Source organism: Hypanus sabinus, chromosome 30 (assembly GCF_030144855.1).
Source record: "Hypanus sabinus isolate sHypSab1 chromosome 30, sHypSab1.hap1, whole genome shotgun sequence".
NCBI classification, from domain to species: Eukaryota; Metazoa; Chordata; class Chondrichthyes; order Myliobatiformes; family Dasyatidae; genus Hypanus; species Hypanus sabinus.
The window spans coordinates 10,874,525-10,896,468 of record NC_082735.1 but is presented as its reverse complement, the minus strand read 5'-3'; the positions used below and the strand labels follow the sequence as shown (position 1 = coordinate 10,896,468).

The 21,944-nt window shown below is 44.8% G+C and overlaps 1 long non-coding RNA gene across 1 annotated transcript in view; it reads right to left on the bottom strand.

Annotated features, from left to right (window-relative positions):
• Window positions 1-549: 549 nt before the first annotated feature.
• The window catches only part of LOC132383411 (uncharacterized), a 48,543-nt gene continuing 27,148 nt past the window's right edge, over window positions 550-21,944 (bottom strand). The window contains exons 2-3 of the long non-coding RNA XR_009508676.1: window positions 774-889; window positions 550-597 (exon numbers count right to left, since the gene is read on the bottom strand). This is a non-coding gene — a long non-coding RNA (uncharacterized LOC132383411). The remainder of the gene's footprint in view (window positions 598-773; window positions 890-21,944) is intronic.

Sequence of the window (21,944 nt, the reverse complement as noted above, 5' to 3'; positions counted from 1 at the left end):
GTTCGTGGATCATTCAGAAATCTGACAACAGGAAGTTCTGTTCCTAAAAAGTTGAGAGTTAGTTTTCAGGCTCCTGTACCTCCTCGCAGGTGGTAGGAGTGAGAAGGGGGCATCTCCCAGGTGGTGAGGGAACTTAGTGATTGATGCAGTCTTTCACATTTTAAAGGTGTAGTTAATGGTGGGGAGGCTTACACCAGTGGTGGAGCTCTTTGTGTTAGAGCCCCAACACCAGCGATACAACTGGTCAGAATGCTCTTTACAGTACATCTACGGAGATTTGCTGGAGTCTTTGGTTATACACCGAATCTCCTCAAACTCCTAATGAAGAGTAGCCATTAGCTTGCCTTCTTGGTGACTGCATAATTTTTGCTTTTAGTGATAGGGATTGTTTTAATTACCTCGCTCCATAGAGCTATCATCTCCAGATGTTATTAAAATTTGCAACAACTGTGCTTTTAATGTTCTGGAGTATTTTATTTCTTGAGGCACAGGCCATGGTCTGAAGTTGTTCCAATGACCCTGTGAGCAGACGTACTCAGTGAAGCTGGTGGAGAGGCCTAACCCCAATATGACCGAGATCAGAGTCCCAAAACAAAGCTGCTGGGAATATAAAAGCAGAACAAGATAAAGATTAGCTTTACTTGTCACATATACATTGAAACATTGCAGCCCGCAGTGTAACGCATTGTTTGCATTAATGCCAGTCTGGGAGGGCAGCCTGTAAGTGGCACCATTCTCCCGGCACCACCGTAGCTCGCCCACAACTTACTAACCTTAACCTGTACAGCGTCGGAATGTGCAAAGGATCTGGAGGGAACTCACACGGTCACGGGGAGAACGACCATTATCTTCACACAGAGGAGCAGGAAGTGAACCGGGATTGCTGGCACTGTAAACAGACAGACAGACGTACTTCATTGATCCCGAGGGAAATCAGGTTTTGTTACAGCCACACCAACCAAGAATAGTGTAGAAATATAGCAATATAAAACCATAAATAATTAAATAATAATGAGTTAATCATGCCAAGTGGAAATTAGTCCAGGACCAGTCTATTGGTTCAAGTGTCTGTCACTCCGAGGGAGGAGTTGTAAAGTTTGATGGCCACAGGTAGGAATGACTTCCTATGACGCTCAGTGTTACATCTCGGTGGAATGAGTCTCTGGCTGAACGTACTCCTGTGCCTAACCAGTACATTATGGAGTGGATAGGAGTCATTGTCCAAGATAGCATGCAACTTGGAGAGCAGCCTCTTTTCAGACACCACCGTCAGAGAGTCCAGTTCCACCCCCATAACATCACTGGCCTTACGAATGAGTTTGTTGATTCTGTTGGTGTCTGCTACCCTCAGCCTGCTGCCCCAGCACACAACAGCAAACATGATAGCACTGGCCACCACAGACTCGTAGATCATCTGGCAGATGTTAAAGGACTTCAGTCTCCTCAGGAAGTAGAGGTGGCTCTGACCCTTCTTGAAGACAGCCTCAGTGTTCTTTGACCAGTCCAGTTTATTGTCAATTCGTATCCCCAGGTATTTGTAATCCTCCACCATGTCCACACTGACCCCTTGGATGGAAACAGGGGTCACCGGTGCCTTAGCCCTCCTCAGGTCCACCACCAGCTCATAAGTCTTTTTCACATTAAGCTGTGGATGATTCTGCTCGCACCACATGACAAAGTTTCCCACTGTAGCCCTGTACTCCTCCTCATCTCCCTTGCTGATGCATCCAACTATGGCAGAGTCATCAGAAAACTTCTGAAGATGGCAAGACTCTGTGCAGTAGTTGAAGTCCGAGGTGCAGATGGTGAAGAGAAATGGAGACGGGACAGTCCCCTGTGGAGCCCCAGTGCTGCTGACCACTCTGTCTGACACACAGTGTTGCAAGCACACGTACTGTGGTCTGCCGGTCAGGTAATCAATAATCCATGACACCAGGGAAGCATCCACCTGCATCTCACCCAGCAGAGCATCACACTCCCTGCTACTGCGCTGCCTGATGCTCAGCAGGGGCAGGCAGTGTCCGGGAGGGAAAGAGAAAAAGGCAGCAGAGTCTCTCTCTATAGACGCTGTCTGACTCTCCAAGCCTTCCTGTTCTTAATTCAGGAATGAGGATGAAGCCAGTGGCCAGTTGACTTACTACCAAACCTCAGGGAGCTCTAATGCGATACCCATGACCTCTAATCTGTACCTTTCTGGTCTTTCTGCACTCAGGAGAATAAAATATCTCTCAACTTGTATACATTCACACCTGGTTTCAGCTTATGGGGGGAGAGGGGGTTGGTGAGAGAAGGCTGAGTGGATCAGTGGAATTACCTTCAGTGAAGAGATTAAAGATGAATCCAACTGAGATGCTTACGATAAGTAAAAAAGATTGGACTAATGTAATGGAGGATTTGATAGTTAGGGGGTGGACAGGAGATTCTGCGGCGGCAGAAGGGATTCGAATGGTATGTTGCCAAGGTCCAAGATGTCACAGAACAGCTACAGAACATTTTCAATAGGGAGTGTGGGGTGAATATCGCGTGAACACCAATGAGGTCCTGCGGAGTGAATATCAGGAGCTCTAGAGAAGTTTAAAAGCAGAGGACTTCGAGGGCTGTGACCTCTGGATTACTCCCAGTGTCACGTGACAGTGAGGGTAATGAATAGAATGGCAGATGAATGTGTGGATGAAAGTTTGGTGTCGGAGGCAGGGATTCAGATTTCTGACCTCTGGGACAGAGATAACCTGAACTGGAGGCAGACGGGTAACCTATCAGGCTGATTCACTTGGCTTTAAACGGGGGGCGGGTGGAATTCCAAGCTTCAGGGAGGCAAAGGAGAAGCTGAAAAGTGATGCAGAAATCAGTGACTGCTAGTTGAGGAGAAATGACAGGTAGGAGTATAGCCAGGAATGAGGAAAGACTGTTGGATAAAACAGCAGCTATTTCAATTCAAAAGATCTGGCAGGTAAAGTGGATGAAGTTTGGGCTTGGGTAGCTGTGTGGGACTGGGATATTGTAGCCACTATGGGCCCAAGGCTAAGGGTGGGACAGGACTGGTGTACGGGTGGGTACTTTAGGCAGGATAGAGACAGAGGAGAGGAAGTGGTGTTGCGTTTTCGAGAAAGGAAGTGGAATTACTGAAGGACCATCCAGTGAAGCTCTATAATAGGTGTCTCTAAAGTAGAGCTAAGAAATGAGATAACACATTGTTGGGAGTGTACTATAGGCCCCCCAAAAAGTCAACAGAAATTACAAGTATACTGGGAAATAGTGCAGAGATAGGGTTGTCACAGCAGAGGATCTTAACTTTCCTAACCGAGACTGGGACTGCCAAACTGTTAAAAACATAGCTGGTGTGGAATTTGTTCAGTGCGTTCAGAAAAATTTCTTTGGACAGTATAAAGAGGGCCATACCAGGAAGATGTCGAACCTCGACTTACTCCTGGGTAACAGGATGGGAAATGTGACTGAGATGACAGTGGGGGAGCAATTTGGGACCAGTGACCATCGATCTATTGGTGGCGAATTTTTAATGTATGAGATAGGAGCTTATGGAGTCGTTTGCTTGTGTGCAAAGGGATCACAGACAAGTGGGAAACTGCGAAAGGAAAGGGGATACTGAGAGCTCTAAGTCTGCATGTGGCTATTAAGTGAAGGACAAGGCTGGTAGGGGTAGGGAAGATGAGAGATATTGAGGTTCTGGTCTGGAAGAAAAAGGAGGCATGGGTGAGGTACAGGCATCAGGATCAACTAAATCCCTGGAGGATTATAAGGGATGCAGACATGTACTCAAGAAGGAATTCACGTGGGCAAAAAGGGGGCATGATGTAACTTTGGCAGAGAAGATTAGGGAAAATTCAAAGAGATTTTAAAAATATATTAAGGGAAAAAGAGAAACGAGAGAGAGACAGAGAGTTACATTTACAAGGATGTTGCCAGGACTTGAGAAACTGAGTTACAGAGAAAGGTTGAACAGGTTAGAACTTTTTTCCATGGAGCGTAGGAGAATGAGGGGAGATTTGATACAGGTATATAAAATTATGATGGGTATAGATACAGTGAATGCAAGCAAGCTTTTTCCACTGAGGCTAGGGGAGAAAAAAACCAGAGGACATGGATTAAAGGTTAAGCGGGGAAAGTTTAAAGGGAATATTGGGGGGGCTTCTTCACACAGAGAGTGGTGGGAGTGTGGAATGAACTGCCAGATGAAGTGGTAAATGTGAGCTCACTTTTAACATTTAAGAAAAACTTGGACAGGTACATGGATGAGAGGTGTATGGAGGGATATGGGCCAGGTGCAGGTCAGTGGGACTAGTTGATCATCTGTGGTAGGTAATTTACTGGAAAGGATAAGATATACATTCATCTGTTAAGACAGGGCTAGATTAACGATAGTCAGCTTGGCTTTGTGCATGGGAAATCATGTCCTACCAACTTGGCTGGGACTTTTTGATAAGATGACCGGGAATCTTGATGCAGGATGGTAGTCAGGGTTTTATATTGACTTCAGAATGGCCTTTGCTAAAGTTTGACATCGTAGGCTGCACAGGAAGGTTTGATGGAATGGAATCCAAGGAAACGTGACTAATTGGAGATACATTTGGCTTGATGGTAGAAAGCAGAGGGAGATGGTAGAAGGTTTTTTCCATGATTAGAGGTCCATAACTAGTGGTATTCCTCAGGGGTCAGTGCAGGGCCATCTAAATGTACAAGTGATGCTGAAATGGGTGAGTTCATGGACAATGAAGAAGGTTATCAAAAATATAAGCAAATCTTGATCAACTGAGTAAGTGGGTCAAGGAAAGGCAAATGGAGTGTGAGGTGTTGCATTTTAGAAAGACAAATCCAGGTAGGTCTTTGTCAGTGACCTCGGACAGTGTGTTAGAACAGAGGGCCTTGGAGATACAAGTACATAGTTCACCTAAAATAGAGTCGTGGGTAGACTGGGTGATGGAGAAGGCTTCTGGCACATTGGCCTTCATAATTCAGGACACTCAGAATAAAAGCTGAGAAGTCATGGTGCAGATTTGTGGGTCACTAGGGAGGTGACACATATCACATTCAGTTTTGGTCTTAGGAAAGACGTTATTAAACAGGACTGCAGAAAAGACTTACAAGGATGCTGCCCAGACATAAACGACTGAGTTATGGGGAGAGGTCGGATGGGCTAGCACTTTAATTCCTTGCAGTGTAGGAGACTGAGAAGTTATCTTCCAGAGGTGTATAAACTCATGAAGGACTTAAGTAGGGTAAATGCACACATTTTTTCCTCAAGATTGGGATATTAAGGACTAGAGGCCATAAGTGTAAACTAAGAGTGGAAAGGCTCTTGAGCAGCAATGCTTTACATACGGATAGTGTACGGAATCAGCTGCCAGAGGATGTGATTGGTATAGACCCCATAACTACACTTAAAAGACAATTGTACAGTTACATGGATTGGAAAGGTTTAGAAGGTTACGGGCCAAACTCTGACAAATGGGTCATCTTGGATGGCATGGACAAGATAGGCCGAAGGGCCTGTTTCCATTCTGTATGACTCTACAGTAGGAAAAGCTATTTTCTGTGTGGAAAGACCAGAACTAGGCAGGCTAAGTTTAAAATGTACAGCCACAGAATCTCAGGGAGCAGCCCTTCGCCAATATAGCAGTGGGAACTTGGACCTGCTGTGCTTTTCAGGATGTGGACATCATCCTCAATATTAGAAGGTACTGCTCAGCTGTTGGACAGAGAAGTTGGCTCAGCCGTTTCAGAGTCCAACTAAACTGGTGAGCAAGTGGTGACAGATTTCCCCCTCCCTGAGGGTATCAGTGAACCTGAGAGGTATTTAACAATAATGTTGTGGTATTAATGTTTGCCAGTACCAAAGATGATTTTAAATAATCCCTGATTATTAATCTGAATTTAAATTCTAATGTATTTATTAAAACATTTGAATTTACGTCTTGGGCTACTAGTCTGGTACTAGTGTTGCAATCTCGCATTCTTCCCTTGAACAAAAACCATTGGGATTAAATGACTACTTGAAGGTGAGATTGATGCTTGTCCATAAGAAGATCTTAAGGGTTAACGACAGAGGAGGGATAGAAAGAATCTCACTGTAGAAAAACCGTAAACATTGGATTGCAGACAGAATGAAGACGTCCAGGGTGAACCCTGAGTTTGACTTGCAGTCTTCTCAAGACATCTTGTTGTGTTATTTCATTAGCTGCTGACAGTTTCATACTGGAGCTTTCAGCAATCAAATTAACCCTGCCACAGGAGACTCTGATAACAGCTCAGAGAATACCAAAATGATCAGCTATCATCAACTTGCAGATTGGAGGACTGCCGATAGTGAGGAAAGCTATCCTAGTGCGAACAAAGGTCATCTTTATTTATGTAGTGACATTCCATCGATAGCTTTCTGGGGTTCAGAGTGAACTTCGAAGCTGGCCTTGGACATTAGAGAGGTGACCCGTAGACGGGCCCCTTCACAGGTTGCAGGTGGCCAGAGGAGAACTGAACTGATGGCTTGCCCAGGTCTCAGCTGAGAGAATAGGGAATGGCTGTTCAAAGTCAGCCAGGGCGACTCAGATCAGGCCCCTTGACCTGTTGAGTCAGGATCATCTAGTCGCCATTTGGACTAATCCAGCACCGATCTCGTTTTAATATTTCCGCATTCCTGTCAGTTTTTGCAAGATACTTCAATGTGAACAAAAGCTTCAGAGAGAAGCAGGTTTTAAGGAGGTGGGATAAGAGAGAAAGAGGCATGGAACCAAGGGACCATTGATGATGGAGGGAGTCTTGGCAATGGCAAAATAAAACAGAATATCTCAGGTAGATGATGAAACTCCCGTTGAAGGACAATCATTATGTGCAACTCCTGCAAGAATCTTCCTTCCCACATCAGCCCTTGCTTTCATTTTGCCAGTACCAAAATGTCTTTTTGTACTTTTGACAAAAGACAAAATGTCTTTTTGACAATTTCAAAAGTTGAAATTGTCTTTCCAATGTGGGCTGCTTTATTTGACAAGGAGTTGCAAATGGAATTCAAAATGGAGCAGTCATCAGCAAAAATCCTTACTCGGACCCAATGATGAAAGGACGGTCTCTGAACAAACAAATGAAGATGGTTGGATGGAGGAGAAACTCTGGCACTGATGTCCTGGGGCTGAGTGGGGGGTAAGATGCTGACCATTAAAATGTTTTCCTTTAGATTGCCTCCAGCTTTACCAGGGCTCCTCTGTTTAATTCAGACAAATGCTGCCATGATATCGAGCACTCACTCTCACCTCACCACTGGAATTCGCCTCTTTATTCAGCCATGATAAGATCTAGACTGAGACGTCCCAGTGGAACATGGACATCAGCGCACAGGTTGTTGGTGAGAAAGCACAGCGTCATGGCAGTACCTAGCAAGGTTTGGATTTGACTTGCGTTTTGTGCCCAAGAACCACCCAGACATCTTCTCACATTGTCCGGTGGATGTCTGTGTTGTAAATGTACTCGAGCATCATGGTCCGTGGTGAAGCTAGTTCTGGAGCGCAGATTTTCAGTTCACCATCTGAAGCAGAATCTGGATCAGGTTTATTATCGTAGGAGCAGAATCAGGCCATTCGGCCCATCGAGTCTACCCCACCACTTCATGGTGGCTGATCCATTTCCCTTTCATCCCCATTGTTCTGCCTTCTCCTTTCAGGACCTGATTAATTAAGAACCCATCAACCTCCCCCTCAAATACACACAGTGACCTGACCTCCACAGCTGACCGTAGCAACGGATTCCACAGGTCCACCGTCCTCTGGTTAAAGAAATTCCTCCTCATCTCCATTCTGTGTCCTCTGTTCTTAGACTCCCCCGCCATAGGAAACATCCTCTCCGCATCAACTCAATCAAGGCCTTTCAATATTCAATAGGCTTCAATGAGATCGCCCCTCATTCTTCTAAGTTCCAGCGGGTTAAGGCCCAGAGCCATCAAACACTCCTTTCTTTCCCAGAATCATTCTCGTGAACCTCCCCAGGACCCTCTGCGATGTCAGCGCATCCTTTCTTAAATAAGGAGACCAAAACCGCTCACAATACTCCAAGTGAGAGTACTCCATGTGTCATGAAATGGTTTGTTTTGTAGCAGCAGTGCAGTGCCAAATGTTTGAAAATACTGTCAGTTGCAATAAAAAAATGAATAACTAGTGCAAAAGAGGTAGTGTTCATGGGCAGTGCAGAAATCTGATGGTGGAGGGGAGCAAGCTGTGTCTAAAATGATGATTGTGGGTCCTATACTTCTTCACTGATGGTAGTAATGAGAACAGTAACGTTGTGTGGTCCGTAGGCTTTGCTGAATCCAGTATTTTCTGCGTTCTTGATAACCACGTAGACAGAATCACATTTGATCCTATGATATATTGGTTGGAACCTTGTCTTATGAATGAAGGATAGTTGAGGTTGCCCAAGGGCAATGGAAGGGCCCAGGGCAGGCAGAGTCCTACCATCATTGAGGATAAGGTTCGAGGCTATTCTAGAAGCCTCCTCCTCCTCCATTCACCATTTTATTATCTACCCCCCCACCCCATTCACAATGAAATGGGGGCAGGGCTGGAGAGCTTTGACCTGATCTATTGGTCTGGAATATTTAACTCCATCTATTGAAAGCTGCACACTGTGTTTGACCTTCACTGAGTTGGCATCTCATGTTTAGATGTTCCAAGACTGCCCCTCTGCACCCTTGTTCCCACACTGTATTACTCGCTGACTCCTCACCGGACAAGAGTTGAACCCCTGACTTGATTGAACAGTGAAGTGAAAGATGTACCAGACCATTCGAATATGGATTGGGACAGTGCTGCTGATATCCCACATCACCTCACACATCCGCAGTTTTGAGCTGCTAGGTTGGTTCCAAGTCTATGCTATTCAGTTCAATTATAAGGGCCACAAAACACAATGGGTGGTGTCCTCGATTTGAATTCAGGGCCTTCTCCTCACTTGTCCATCACCTCCCCCTGGTTGCCCTCCTCTTTTCCTTTCTCCCATGGTCCACTGTCATCTCCAATCAGATTTCCTTTTCCTCAACCTTTCCTCTTCCATCTATCCCCTCCCAGCTTCTCAGTTCATTCCACCTATCGTCACCCTCACCTGGTTTCCCTATCATTCGCCGAGTTGTAATCCTTTCTCTCCTTCTTACGCTGGCTTCTTCCCCGCTTCTTTCTCAGTGCTGACGGCAGCAGGGACGCAGGTTCAAATCCTCCTGAAGGAATCAGCTAAAGCCATTAATGGGGATGGGAAGTTCTCCTTGATGCAGGTGGGATAAACTTTCCTTCCGTGGCCTGACTGGCTCTTAAAGTTGGTTGAAGGGGGAGAGGGGAAGTAGTGGATTGGTAGGGGTAGTGGAGGATTTGCATGCGCCACACTGCAGCCCTGTTAAAAGAGAACAGCGATTGGTCTGCAGTACGGAAAGGCTATCATACATTTCTAGTATTAGGGCTAGGGTTTTACCCAGCTGGTGTCTGACTGCGTTTGTGCCTCTCTCAGTTCTACTCATATTATGTTCCTTCATTCACTTGACTTTTGAATTCTTATCTGGCATCACCTTATATGGAAACTTCAGCTGGCGAGAAAATAAAAAAAGAAATCTGTAAATAGTTTGATGCAAAAATACTTGGCTCCACACTGCGAGCTCTCATTTCTCACCGAACTGTTTTGAGTTTGGTTACATTTGAAAGATGTGAACCAGATGTTCGATCCCCCAAGCAATTACCGTTCCTCTTTGCGGCCTCTGGAAGGTCAGTGGCAAAGAGCACAGTTTGGATTTACAGCAGGAAAAGGGTCAGAGACTATTTTTGGACTAGAAGCAGCATATTCCTCCCTCTCGGCACGCATACAGATCACAGACGATGAACGCTATGTTTTCATAAACTCTTGTCCATTTCCTGTAATATTCCTCCTAACAAGTTTCCTGTGTTTGAACAGCCTTACTGAGGTTATTAAAAAATTTACAAGAACTTCTCTTCCCCTGCTGTGATTGGTATCATAGAAATGATCCCGTGGAGAACTCACCCAACAGAAACGGACTCTGATGCCGAAAGCCAGCAGCAGACCAGAGTTGGTTTGTGACCAGAGAGAAAGGGAACCCTGATTCTACACATCCCCACAAAGTATTCTGCTCCATTCCTAGGCACAGAGGGCTAGAAATCCAGTGTGACTGGACAAAACCATATCTCCAGGAATCAATCTGGCCCTTTCCAGGTTAGAAGCAGCCAAATACATCATTCCCTCATGTCCACTCTTTACACAGTGTCTGGTGACCTTCGCGTGTAGTAAGGGGTCATACTTTTCCACGGCCGAACTCCATTGGCCTAAAGCAGACACCATGATCTGCATTCAGAACATCCACGCCTGTGGGGCCGATCGGATGATTATTAAAAAGGTTATCGCAGGCCACGGGGTTAGGTCCGACAGACTGAGGCGCAAGGGGGCATTCAACCTGCAGAGATTCTCTCTCTCACACACACACACTTACTTAATAAGAATGGGCAAACATGAAAAAGGCATCACCTACATGACTTTTCAGCTATGAACAACTTGATAGTCAAGTACAGTACATCCTTCGTGACTTGTTAATTAAAGAAAACAGGAATAAAGGAAAAACACTCAGCAGGTCAGACCACAACTGTGGGAAGAGAAACAGAGATAACATTCAAGGTTGTTTAGGGAGTATTTCCAACACTTAATGTTTTTATTTAATCTGTTGTTTGTTTTAATTTTCAATTAATTAAGGAAACAGGATGGTCCACATTTTCCCAAAGATTCATTGAATAGATATATTAAAAAGTTTGGATAGAGTGGATATGAAAAGGATGTTTCTAATTGTAGGAGATTCTTGGACCAGAAAGCACAGTCTTAGAATAGAGGGGCGTTCATTTAGAACAGAGATGAGAAGGAATTTTCTTAGGCAGAGTAGTGGAATTAATTGTGTAATTAATTGCTGGAGATGGCTGTGGAGGCTAAGTCATTGGATATATTTAAAGCAGAGGTTGATAAGTTCTTGATTAGTAATGGCATCAAAGGTTACAGGGAAAAAGCAGGAGAATGAGGTTCGGAGATAATAATACGTCGGCCATGATTGAATGGTAAAGCAGTCTCAATGGGCTGAATGGCCTTATTCTGCTCCTATGTCTTATGGTGTTAGAATCAGTCAATAGTGAGTCAACTAGTCACAGCCAGTCCAGCAACAACGCAACTCACTGCAGTTAAAGTCTCCACAGCAATGCAGTAAATGCAATTATGGCAGCAGTTCATTTTCAGTCAGAAAAATCCCACAAACCTTTCGCAGCTAGAAACTGCTGAAAATTTATTTTGTTTTAGTGACATCGGTTGGAGTATAAAGATAAGCGAAGTTGTGTTGGAGAAATCCATAGTGCTTCCTCACAAGAAGATATTGAGCATTCAGGCTGAGGGGCAACACCTCCACGAACTTGGGATGCACATGGGCTGAAGGTCTGGACATCTGACTCTGAGGTAGGGGATGGAAATAACAGGTGAAGGACAGGGTTAGCGAGTCAGGGCTCCCAGGATTGATGGTGATCTTGTGACTCCTGCCTCTGAGCTTGCTCTCATCATCAATCACCCATTATACGCTAGTCTCGCATTAGTCAAGTTCTTTTATCCCCCCACTGTTTCATCAGCTCCACGTAGACAGCGCCGGAGGTCAGGATTGAACCAGGAACTCTGGTGCTGCAAGGCAGCAGCAATACTTGTCACGCCACTGTGCCGCCTTGTGGGATCTTTCTCAGCACAGCAGAGTGGCATGAGCATCTTTGTTCAGCTGTTTGCTCTGGGTGCTTGAGATGTCAGGTATGTGAGAGTCACAGAGACAGGGAACAGGTCCTTTGGCTCAATGCCTCTCAGCCATCCACGCCTCTAGTCCAAAGCTGGTCCAATTCGACCGCCTTTGGTGCAAATCCCTCTAAACCTACTTCTTTCATGAAACTTTTGTTCAGTTGTCCTGACATCTTGCGTATTTTAACTATTACATTTAATCTGACAATCCTGTTGTTAAATCTTTTATTGGCTAAAATTGTACAGTAAACACAACTATCTTTGCTGTTGCTGTTCGGACTCTCTGACAAATATTAACTGAAGCTGGGAAGGCCAGAAAGATAAACAGTTTGGAAAACATGATGGAGAGCAGGGGAGGATAAAATAAACCATAAACACTTAAACACACACTAGCTGGATCAACTGACCCGTGTGTGTGTGCTTGAAGCTAGTATCTTACAATGCCAATAAGGATGCTTATTCATCTCAAGACATGACTAAAATCAAAGGAGTAAGGTAGATGTGAAGGAGTTAAAGATAAGGTTGTTCAGTCATGCACTGAGCTATCTCGATCTTTATACCAGGAATACGGAAAAGTTGACTGGCTCAGTGCAATTAGGAGGGGTGCCAATCTGGCTCCATACCTGATCTTATCAAAGTAGGGTGGATCTGCAGACTGCAGACAAAATTGAGCTGTGTTGGTGCCAGGCTCGTGCACCCTCTGATTCATCAGACTAATTGTGATGAGTCTGAAATCACTCGGTCTGAGAGATGTCTGTGCAATGTGCAGTAGATATCTGATAAAAAAACATAACTATTTTAGGGATAGAATGCCATTGGAGGAGACTGCATCCCATTCGGTCACACAGTGCAACCGTTCCTGCATTAGCTTCTTTTTCACTTATCCACTTTCCTATTCACCTCCACATACGGTTCCAGCTTTGAGGAAAAATGTCCCGTTTTAAGAAGTGTACGGTGCTCGGGATATGGAATGACTTCACAGAGATACAACTGGGTTCTAAAACTGTCCAAAAGAGGCCATTTCAAAAATAGCTAAGCAGAACAGAGAGAAAAAAAAACAGAATAAAAAAGGAAACATTGAAGATTAGCTCTATCACATGTATTTCAAAACACTGAAACAAGAAATTCATTGTTTGCGTCAATGACCAATACAGTCCCAGGATGTGCTGGGGATAGCTTGCAAAAGTCTCCAAGCTTCCAATGGCAACATAGAATGCCCACAACTTACTCACCCTAACTCGTATGTCTTTGGAATGTGGGAGGTAATTGGAGATCTCAAAGGAAGCTCGTATGGTTACTGGGAGAACTTACAAACTTCTTACATACAGAGGTGCTGTAAAGCGTTACCGTAGGAGCTAGGCTACTGTGTCGCCCTTATTAGATAATATGATTTGATCGTGTTTCATTCAGACATCAGAGATAAGCTGACTAATGACCCCTCAGTCCAGTACTATTCCATGAATTCTTGAAATAGGCATTGTAGTAAAAGAAGGTCTAAGATTTCACTCTTAGCACTTGAGGCCATCCAGTTTGGATCTCAGTGTATCACTGAACTTTAGAATCACTGAAAAGCTAGAAAGGAGATGAGAGAGACTGCAGTCACTGGAATCTGGAGAAACAATCTGGTGGAAGTCAGCAATCTCCATCTTCACCCTCCCCTCTCTCTACCTGACTCCATCAGCCTTTTCTTCGTCTGCCTCGATCTATCATCCACTTGCTTCAGGCTCCCAACTACAATGCACCCCCCCAACAAAACTGTCTCCATTTGCCCATCCTCCTTCAACCCTCCTCGTTCCACCAATCACCTCCCAGCCTCTGTCTCACCAATCCCCTCTCCACTTTTTATACTGGCCAACTTCCGTCTTCGGTCTCAGTCTGCTTCAGGGTTTCACCCGAAACATCAGCGATTCCTTTCCCCCATCAGATACTGCTCAACCTTCCGAGTTCCTCTGCTAGATCACTTGTTCAAAAGCTAGAAAGAGTGGATGGCCAAAGGAATTCTGGGTGAATGCGTGCAAATCAAACACTCAAAGTGATATCCATAATGCAGAAAGTAATTGATAATATTATTGCAATGCTGACCCTTACATCTAAAAAGGGACAAATGTTCTGATTCAGTTATACAAAGCCCTAATGATTTCCCACTTGGAGTATTGTAATAACACACCTCGGGTTTAGAAACTGTGCTGAGTAGAGTTCTCTAAGATATATCTGAACTTTGAGAGTCAACGTGAATGGAGCGCCAACCATAATGTTGCTTTGAACTTCGAACCTCCCTTGGAAATACAAAAAACTGAGGCTCAAAGGGACTTAGGGGTCCTTGTGCAGGATTCCTGAAAGGAAAATTTGCAGGTTGAGTCTGTGGAGAGGAAGGCAAATGCAATGTTAGCACTCATTGCAAGAGGACTCGAATGTAAAAGCAAGGATGTAATGTTGAGACTTCATAAAGCAATGGTGAGGCCTCACTTGGAGAATTGTGACCAGTTTCGTGCCCCTGATGTTAGAATGGATGTGCTGAATCCAGCGAGGGTTCAAAGGAGGCTAAAGTGATCCCAGGATTGAATGGCTTGTCATATGAAGAGTGTTTGCTGGCTCTGGGCCTGTATTCACTGGATTTCAGAGGAATGAGGGGTGACCTCATTGAAACCTATCAAATGGTGAAAGGCCTCGATAGAGTAGATGTGAAGAGGATGTTTCCTGTGGTGGGAGAATCCAAGACCAGAGGACACAGTCTCTGAAACCAGGGGCACCCTTTTAGAACAGAGATGAGGAAGAATTTCTTCAGCTAGAGAGTGGTGAATTTGTGGAATTCTTTGCCACAAGCAGCTGTGGAGGCCAAGACTTTATGTATATTTAAAGCAGAAGTTGTTAGATTCTTGATTGGTCAGGGTGTGAAGGAATGCCGGGAGAAGGCAGGAGATTGGGGCTGAGAGGAAAATTGGATTCGCCATGTTGGAATGGCAGAGTAGACTCAATGGGCTGAATGGCCTCATTCTGCTCCTATATCTTAGGGTCTTGTGGAATTTATAAGACTGAATACAGCAAGTATAATACAGTGTGGGTTAATGCACTTCATTAGGAAGAATAAAGGTGAAAACGATTTTCTTTTTTTTTGTAATTTATTTTTCTTATTGAAGTTCATCAAACAAACATTTCCATAAGATGTATTTCAGACATTGTACATATATATCATATAATCATATATATCACAGATCTCCACAAAGTATTTATCTGAGGTATACACTTATAGAAAAGAGTGGAAAGAAAGAAAACGATTTTCAAAATGGGGAGAAAATTCAGAAATTGGAGGTGTAAAAGGGATTTGGGAATCAGTATTCCCTTGGGGTTAACTTGCAGGTTAAGTCAATAGAAAGGAAGATAAATGCACTGTTAACATTCATTTTGAGAAGATGAGAATATAAAAGCCTGGCTGGGGCTTTATGAAGCTTTAGTCAGACTGCATCTGGAATATTATCAGCAATTTTTGGCCCTGTATCTACGGTAAGTTGTACTGACCCTGGAGAGGGTCCAGACAAGAGTCACAAAAATGATCCCAGGAACAAAAGGGTTAACATATTAGGTACATCTGATGTCCTCGGGCCTGAACTCAATGATATTCAGAAGGATGAGGCTGGTGGTTGTGGGAATGGGGGTAGGAGAAATTTCATTGCAACTTACCAGATAATGAAAGGCCTATATAGAGTGGATGCAGAGGGCATATTTCCTTTAGTAGGAGAATCCAGGATCCAAAGGCACAGACTCGGAAGAAAGGGATGCCCCTTTAAATCTGAGATGAGGAGAACTTGCTTCAGCCAAAGGATGGTGAATCTGTGAAATTCGTTGCCACATAAATCTGTGGTGGCCAAATTATTGGGTGAATTTAAGGTAGAGGTTGACAAGTTTTTGATTATTAAGGAGGTTAAGGGATATGGGGAAAAGATGGGAAAATGCAGTTAATAAAAAAAAGTTGCCTGTGATCGAATGAAGAGCAGACTTAATGGGCTGGATGGCTTTAATTCTACTCCTATATCTTGTGGCCCCGATAAGTGACTTCTTAATCATGATAATCCTATGAACTGATGGGAAAATAATAAAAGACTTTACAATATTTAGGGACAAAAAAATCTAAAATCTAGTGGCAATCCTTTCTGGACCAGGCTGAGTGAGTTAGGGCTTTTCTCTGTTGTGTTACACAACCAGCAGTGATAGATATGAAGCTGAGTTGGATTTTTCTAAATAAACAGCGAAGTTTATTAACCTCTACTCAAAAACATCGAAAAGTAAACAACCGACTAACTTAAACGGAAGTTAACAGTGTTATGCGTCTATAGTTATCAAGCAGTCGAACAGAGATAATTTGTAACAATTCTTATTCAAGCACAGTCTTAAAGTGGTAGTCCAATAAGTCCGTATGATTCATAAAGAAAGGGAGAGGAGAGGACTCCCGAACCAGCTTTGGACTGATGCTTGAAGAAAGATGAAACTGCTGACACAGATCTATGCCTTTTTCCGAAGATCCCGAAGAATAAGATTTCTCAAAGTAACTGACCTTTCGCCAGAGATGGTCAACACACACCTGAGACCATGCAGGGGTTAACCAAAGGTGCGTGCCACACTTCACGTCAATCACTTGGATACACACAGAATGCCGTTGATTTCTACCCAATTCTTTGGGTTCGCACGAAGCTGGTATTTCTTCACTCTCTCTCTCTTTCCTTCTACAATTACATAAACACCGACTGTGGCTCCCAACAAAACAACTACTCAACAAATTATTGTCTCCCCTTTTATACCAGCGGGACATGCCATCATGTGACATCACATCACCCCACTATCAGAAGACAATTACATCATACCAATATCACAAGACAATTAATTATACCATGCTGACGAGAAAGTCAAGGGACAGGTAACAGTGGTGTGAGGAAGACTGTGAGATGACTTGATAGAGGTGTATAAAACAATAAAAGGCACAGAATGAGTGGACAGCCAGAGAATTATTTAGGCTGGAAATGGTTAATAAGGAGGAGGTGGGGAGGTGTATCATTGAGGTAAGCTTGACGGGATGTCCGAGGTAATTTTTTCACATAGAGTATTGAGGGTGCATGGACTGCCCTGCCAATGGTGATGGCTGAGGCAGAAACATGTTGGACGTTTAAGAAACTCTTAGATAGGCACATTCATAGAAAAATGGAGGGCTATGTCAGAGGAAAGGTTTAGATTGATCTCAGAGGAGGTTAAAAGGCTGGCACAACATCATGGGCTGAAGGGCCTTTACTGTTCTGTGGTGTTCTATATTCTATGAATAATTTTAGAAAACACATCTACAACTCAAAGATTGGTGGAAGTTTAGAAAGCTCCACCACGAATGGCAGATTGTCTATGATCAACATAGAAATCAAGATTTGACAATGACAGTTTTCTGTAAATCCAAACTGTTAGGAGACGTGGAGGAAAGACGGGAGAAAAGAAAGGTCACAGCCCACAGTTCTCAATGAACGGTGAAAGTGGCTGTTGCATTTCTTAGGTTCCTAATGACCTGCTTTAGAGCCAACACCAACTTCCAATATATCCCCAGGCATCTTAATTTCATGTTGAAGCAACAGTCAGGATTGACTACTTCATCCATGGGCATTTTCAGTTGAGGATGATTAAGATATTATTCATAGTTAAGGTGGATGTTTTGTAACTATGGAATCACCCTGCAATTCACACAAAATGCTGGAGGACCTCAGTAGGTCAGGCAGCATCCATGGAAATAATAAACAGTAGACATTTCGGGCCAAGACCCTTCTTCGGGAATCCCTATACCCAAATATACTTTCCTGCTGCTGATCAGGAGCTACGTTTAACTTAAAAACAAGCGAAAATCCGCAGATGCTGGAAGTCCAAGCAACACGCACAAAATGCTGGAGGAACTCAGCAGGCCAGGCAGCGTCTATGGAGAAGAGTACAGTCAATGTTCCGGGCCAAGAGCCTTCAGGACTGGGGAAAAAGATGAGGAGTCAGAGTAAGAAGGTGGAGGGAGGGGAGGAAGAACCACAAGGTGATCGGTGAAACCGGGAGGGGAGGGAAGGATGAAGTAAAGAGCTGGGAAGTTGAATGGTGAAAGACACAGGGTTGGAGAAGGGGGAGTCTGATAAGGGAGAACAGAAGGCAATAGAAGAAAGAGAAGGAGGAGGAGCACCAGGGGGAGGTGGTAGACTGGTAAGGAGATAAAGTGAGAGAGGGAAATGTGAATGGGGAATGGTGAAGGATGGGGGGAGGCATTACCAGAAGTTCGAGAAATTGATGTTCATGTTTGGAGGCTGCCCAGTTGGAATATAAGGTGTTGTTCCTCCAACCTGAGTGTGGCCTCATTGCGACAGTAGAGAATGGGAATGGGAAGTGGAATTTAAAAAGGTGGCCACTGGGAGATCCGCCTTTTTCTGGTAGACGGAGCGGAGCGGAGCGAAGTGATCTCCCAGTCTACATCGGGTCTCACTGACACACCGAGGCTACACCGGGAGCACTGAATCCAGTAGGTAACCCCAAAAGGCTCACCTGGGAGGCCTGTTTAACTGTCCAGTTTAACTGACTGTTCTCTCAGAGAAAAGCAGATCGCTGTCATTTCCACTTTGCAGAGGTACCTTTTCATTATATGTTCAATATCCAAGGTTCGAGCTTATTTATCACAAGAACACCGAAACATGGTGTGAAATGTGTCCTTTATATTAACAACCAACACAACCTGAGGGTGTGCTGGGCGCAGCCTGCAAATATTGCCACACATTCTAGCTCCAACACCGCATGCCCACAGTGCTCAGCAGAATCAGCACAGAACACAACAAGCAAGAAAACACCAGCCAGCCAACACAAGCCCTGTCCTTTCCTCCCGCCCGTGCAGGTGCACAGGCCTCTAACCCCAGGACACGCCCCCCCCTCCCCCCCTTTGGCCTCTAGCTGCCAGCGGCCTCGGGCTCGGACCTGGGCTCACAGTGGATTTCCACTTCCTCAGTGGATTTGCAGAAACTCCCAGAGTCCATCCGCACTGAGAGCCTTTCTCAAGGAGAAGGGCCCACTCGGCCGTGACAGCCTCAGAACTCTAAACACTTCCTTCGCACATATTAGCATTAGGATCGCCAAGAGGGACAAGGCGACTGATTATGATATCAACCATGTGGTTAATCTTACATTCCCACAGTCACCTGATTTACAGCTTCTAAGATGACTGGGACCCCTTGAGTCTTACTAATTTCACTGAAATTAACCTTGCAGTTGTGATTTGACAAGTAATGTTTCAACCACTTGGCCATTACTGTAAGAAGGAGTTGGAAGATGTATGGAACTGCCAGAGGAAGCGGTTGCGGCAGGTATATTAGATAGACCTATGAGGTCTGCAGATGACAAGAGTTTAGAGAGATATGGGCCAAATGCTGGGGAATGGGATTAGCTTGAATATAAAGTAGATCTGGGCTGGCACGGACAGGGAAGGGCCAAAGGGTCTTTGACTCCAATCACTTCACGTTTACTTTTGTCCAAGCTGCCCTCGGTGATTAGGAATCATTTTAATACAAATCTATTAGTATTTAAATGATCAATGAAATGGATAACACATCAATGTGGAATACAGCGTGGAATACACGCTGGAATTGAGGAGATTGAGAGGGGATCTGATTGAAACGTTTAAGATAATTAAAGGATTTGATAGGATTGAGGCAGGAAATATGTTCCAGATGTTGGGAGAGTCCAGTACCAGAGGGCATGGATTGAGAATAAGAGGTCAGTTATTTAAAACAGAGTTGAGGAAGAGCTTCTTCTCTCCCAGAGAGTTGTGGAGGTGTGGAATGCACTGCCTCGGAAGACGGTGGAGGCCAATTCTCTGGATGCTTTCAAGAAGGAGCTGGATAGATATCTGATGGATAGGGGAATCAAGGAATATGAGGACAAGGCAGGGACTGGGTATTGATAGTGAATGATCAGCCATGATCTCAGAATGGCGGTGCAGACTCGAGGGGCCAAATGGTCTACTTCTGCACCTATTGTCTATTGTCTATTGTCTATCAAGCTGCTGGAGGAACACAAAAACACGAGAGATTCTGCTGAACAACACACACTCACACAAAACGCTGGGGGAACTCAGCAGGTCAGACAGCATCTATGGAGGGGAATAAACATGTGATGTTTCAGGCTGAGACTGGAAAGGACTGTGGGGGGGGGGGGGGTGGATGAAGCCAGAATGAGAAGGTGGGAGAGGGAAGGAGTACTAGCTGGCGGGTGATAGGTGAAGCCAGGTTGAGGGGGAAGGTGGCTGGGTGGGGGAGGAGGCAGAAGTGGGAAGCTGCAAGATGATAGGGAGATACGGTAAAAGGCTGAAGAAGAAGAAATCTGACAGAAGAGGAGAGTGGACTGTGAGAGAAAGGGAACAAGGAGGGTCACTAGGGGAAGTTGATAGGCAAGTGAGGATGAGAGAAGAGACGAGAGGCAGAGTAGGGAATGGTAGAAGAGGGAAAGGGAAGGAGGAAAACTAACTAGGAGTTCGAGAATGTTCATGCAATCAGTTTGGTGGGGGAGGAAGGAAGTTTTGGGTCAGGATTCTGCATTGGGACTTCCTTCTCCCCTCACAGAGTTCTTCCAGCAGTTTGATTTTCTCTTGTTCGAGACTTCAGCTTCTGCCGTCTCCAGTAAGCTTAAAATGAATACCCAGAGGCTGCTCTGCTGTTGCTGGGACGATAATCTGTGCGGCTGCCTCAGGTAAGTTATCCATACACGAGTTATACACGAGTAGTGCTGTGAACACCAGTGGTTTTGCTGTTCCTTCACCGTCACTTGGTCAGCATCCTGGACCCTGCTACTGTTCCAGCTTCTCGTGGAGCCAAGGGTGGGCAATACGTGTTGGCCTTAGCATTCGAAGTCCGAAGTAAACTTATTATTCAAAGTCCAGATATGTCACCAGATACCACCCTGAGATTCATTTTCTTGTGGGCATTCACAGTAGAACAAAGAAATACAGAAGAATCAGTGAAAAGCTACACACTGGAGCGTAGAAGAATGGGGCGATATTTGATAGAGGTAAATAAAATTATGATGGGTATAGATGGAGTGAATGCAAGCAGACTTTTTCCACTGAGGCCAGGGGAGAAAAAACCAGAGGACATGGATTAAGGTTGAAGGGGGAAAAGTTTAAAGGGAACATGGGGGGGGGGGCTTCTTCACACAGAGAGTGGTGGGAGTGTGGAATGAGTTGCCAGATGAAGTGGTGAATGCGGGCTCACTTTTGACACTTAAGAAAAACTTGGATAGGTACATGGATGAGAGGAGTTTGGAGGGATATGGCCCAGGTGCAGGTCAGTGGGACTAGGCAGAAAAATGGTTTGGCACAGCCAAGAAGGGCCAAAAGACCTGTTTCTGTGCTGTAATGTTCTATGGTTCTACAACAAAGATGAACAAGCTAAAAGAAGACAAAATGTGCAAACACACAAATGTATGTGTGTGTGTGTAGCCTCTGTCGGTTGTAGTTTACCCCCTGGTAAAGTGAAGCTGGAGTGGCCTCTGCAGGGTGCAAGCCAGGGCAGAGTTGATATGGAGATCCGTCTGTTGCCCATGCAGTGGGACCACCCCCTCTCCATGCTGATGACAGGTCCAAAGGAACGACGGAAGTCGATACAGTTTGGTGTCAGCAGCATCGCAGGAATTGCCGTGCCGGTACTGGGCACAGCAGTCAGCCGCCTTCGGGTGTCCGACTCCGGATTTTTCCTCGGGGTTTACTCCCAAAGCTTTTCCCGTGAGCGGGTATAGCCACAAGGCAGCGGAGGTTTGAAATTAGAGTTTTCCCTCTCCTAGATGAGCTACCATCCCTGGTTAACGAGCCCCATCTGCCTGAAGCAACTGGTTTTAAGGTGCCAGTGGCCCACCTTTGCCCCTTGCCCTGTCAGTGAGAACAGCTCGCCGGGCATAAGAACTGTGCCACACGTGAAGGCCAGGAGTTGGACTTGGTTGTCAGAGGCTGTTTGAGATGCACACCATGAGGAGCATTTGTTTAGCAGTGGCTATGACTATCTTTGGGGCTAAATGCAAAAACAATAATTATAATAAATAATAAAAATATTGAGACCATGAGCTGTTGAGTCCTTGAAAGTAAGTCCATAGGTTGAGGAATCAGT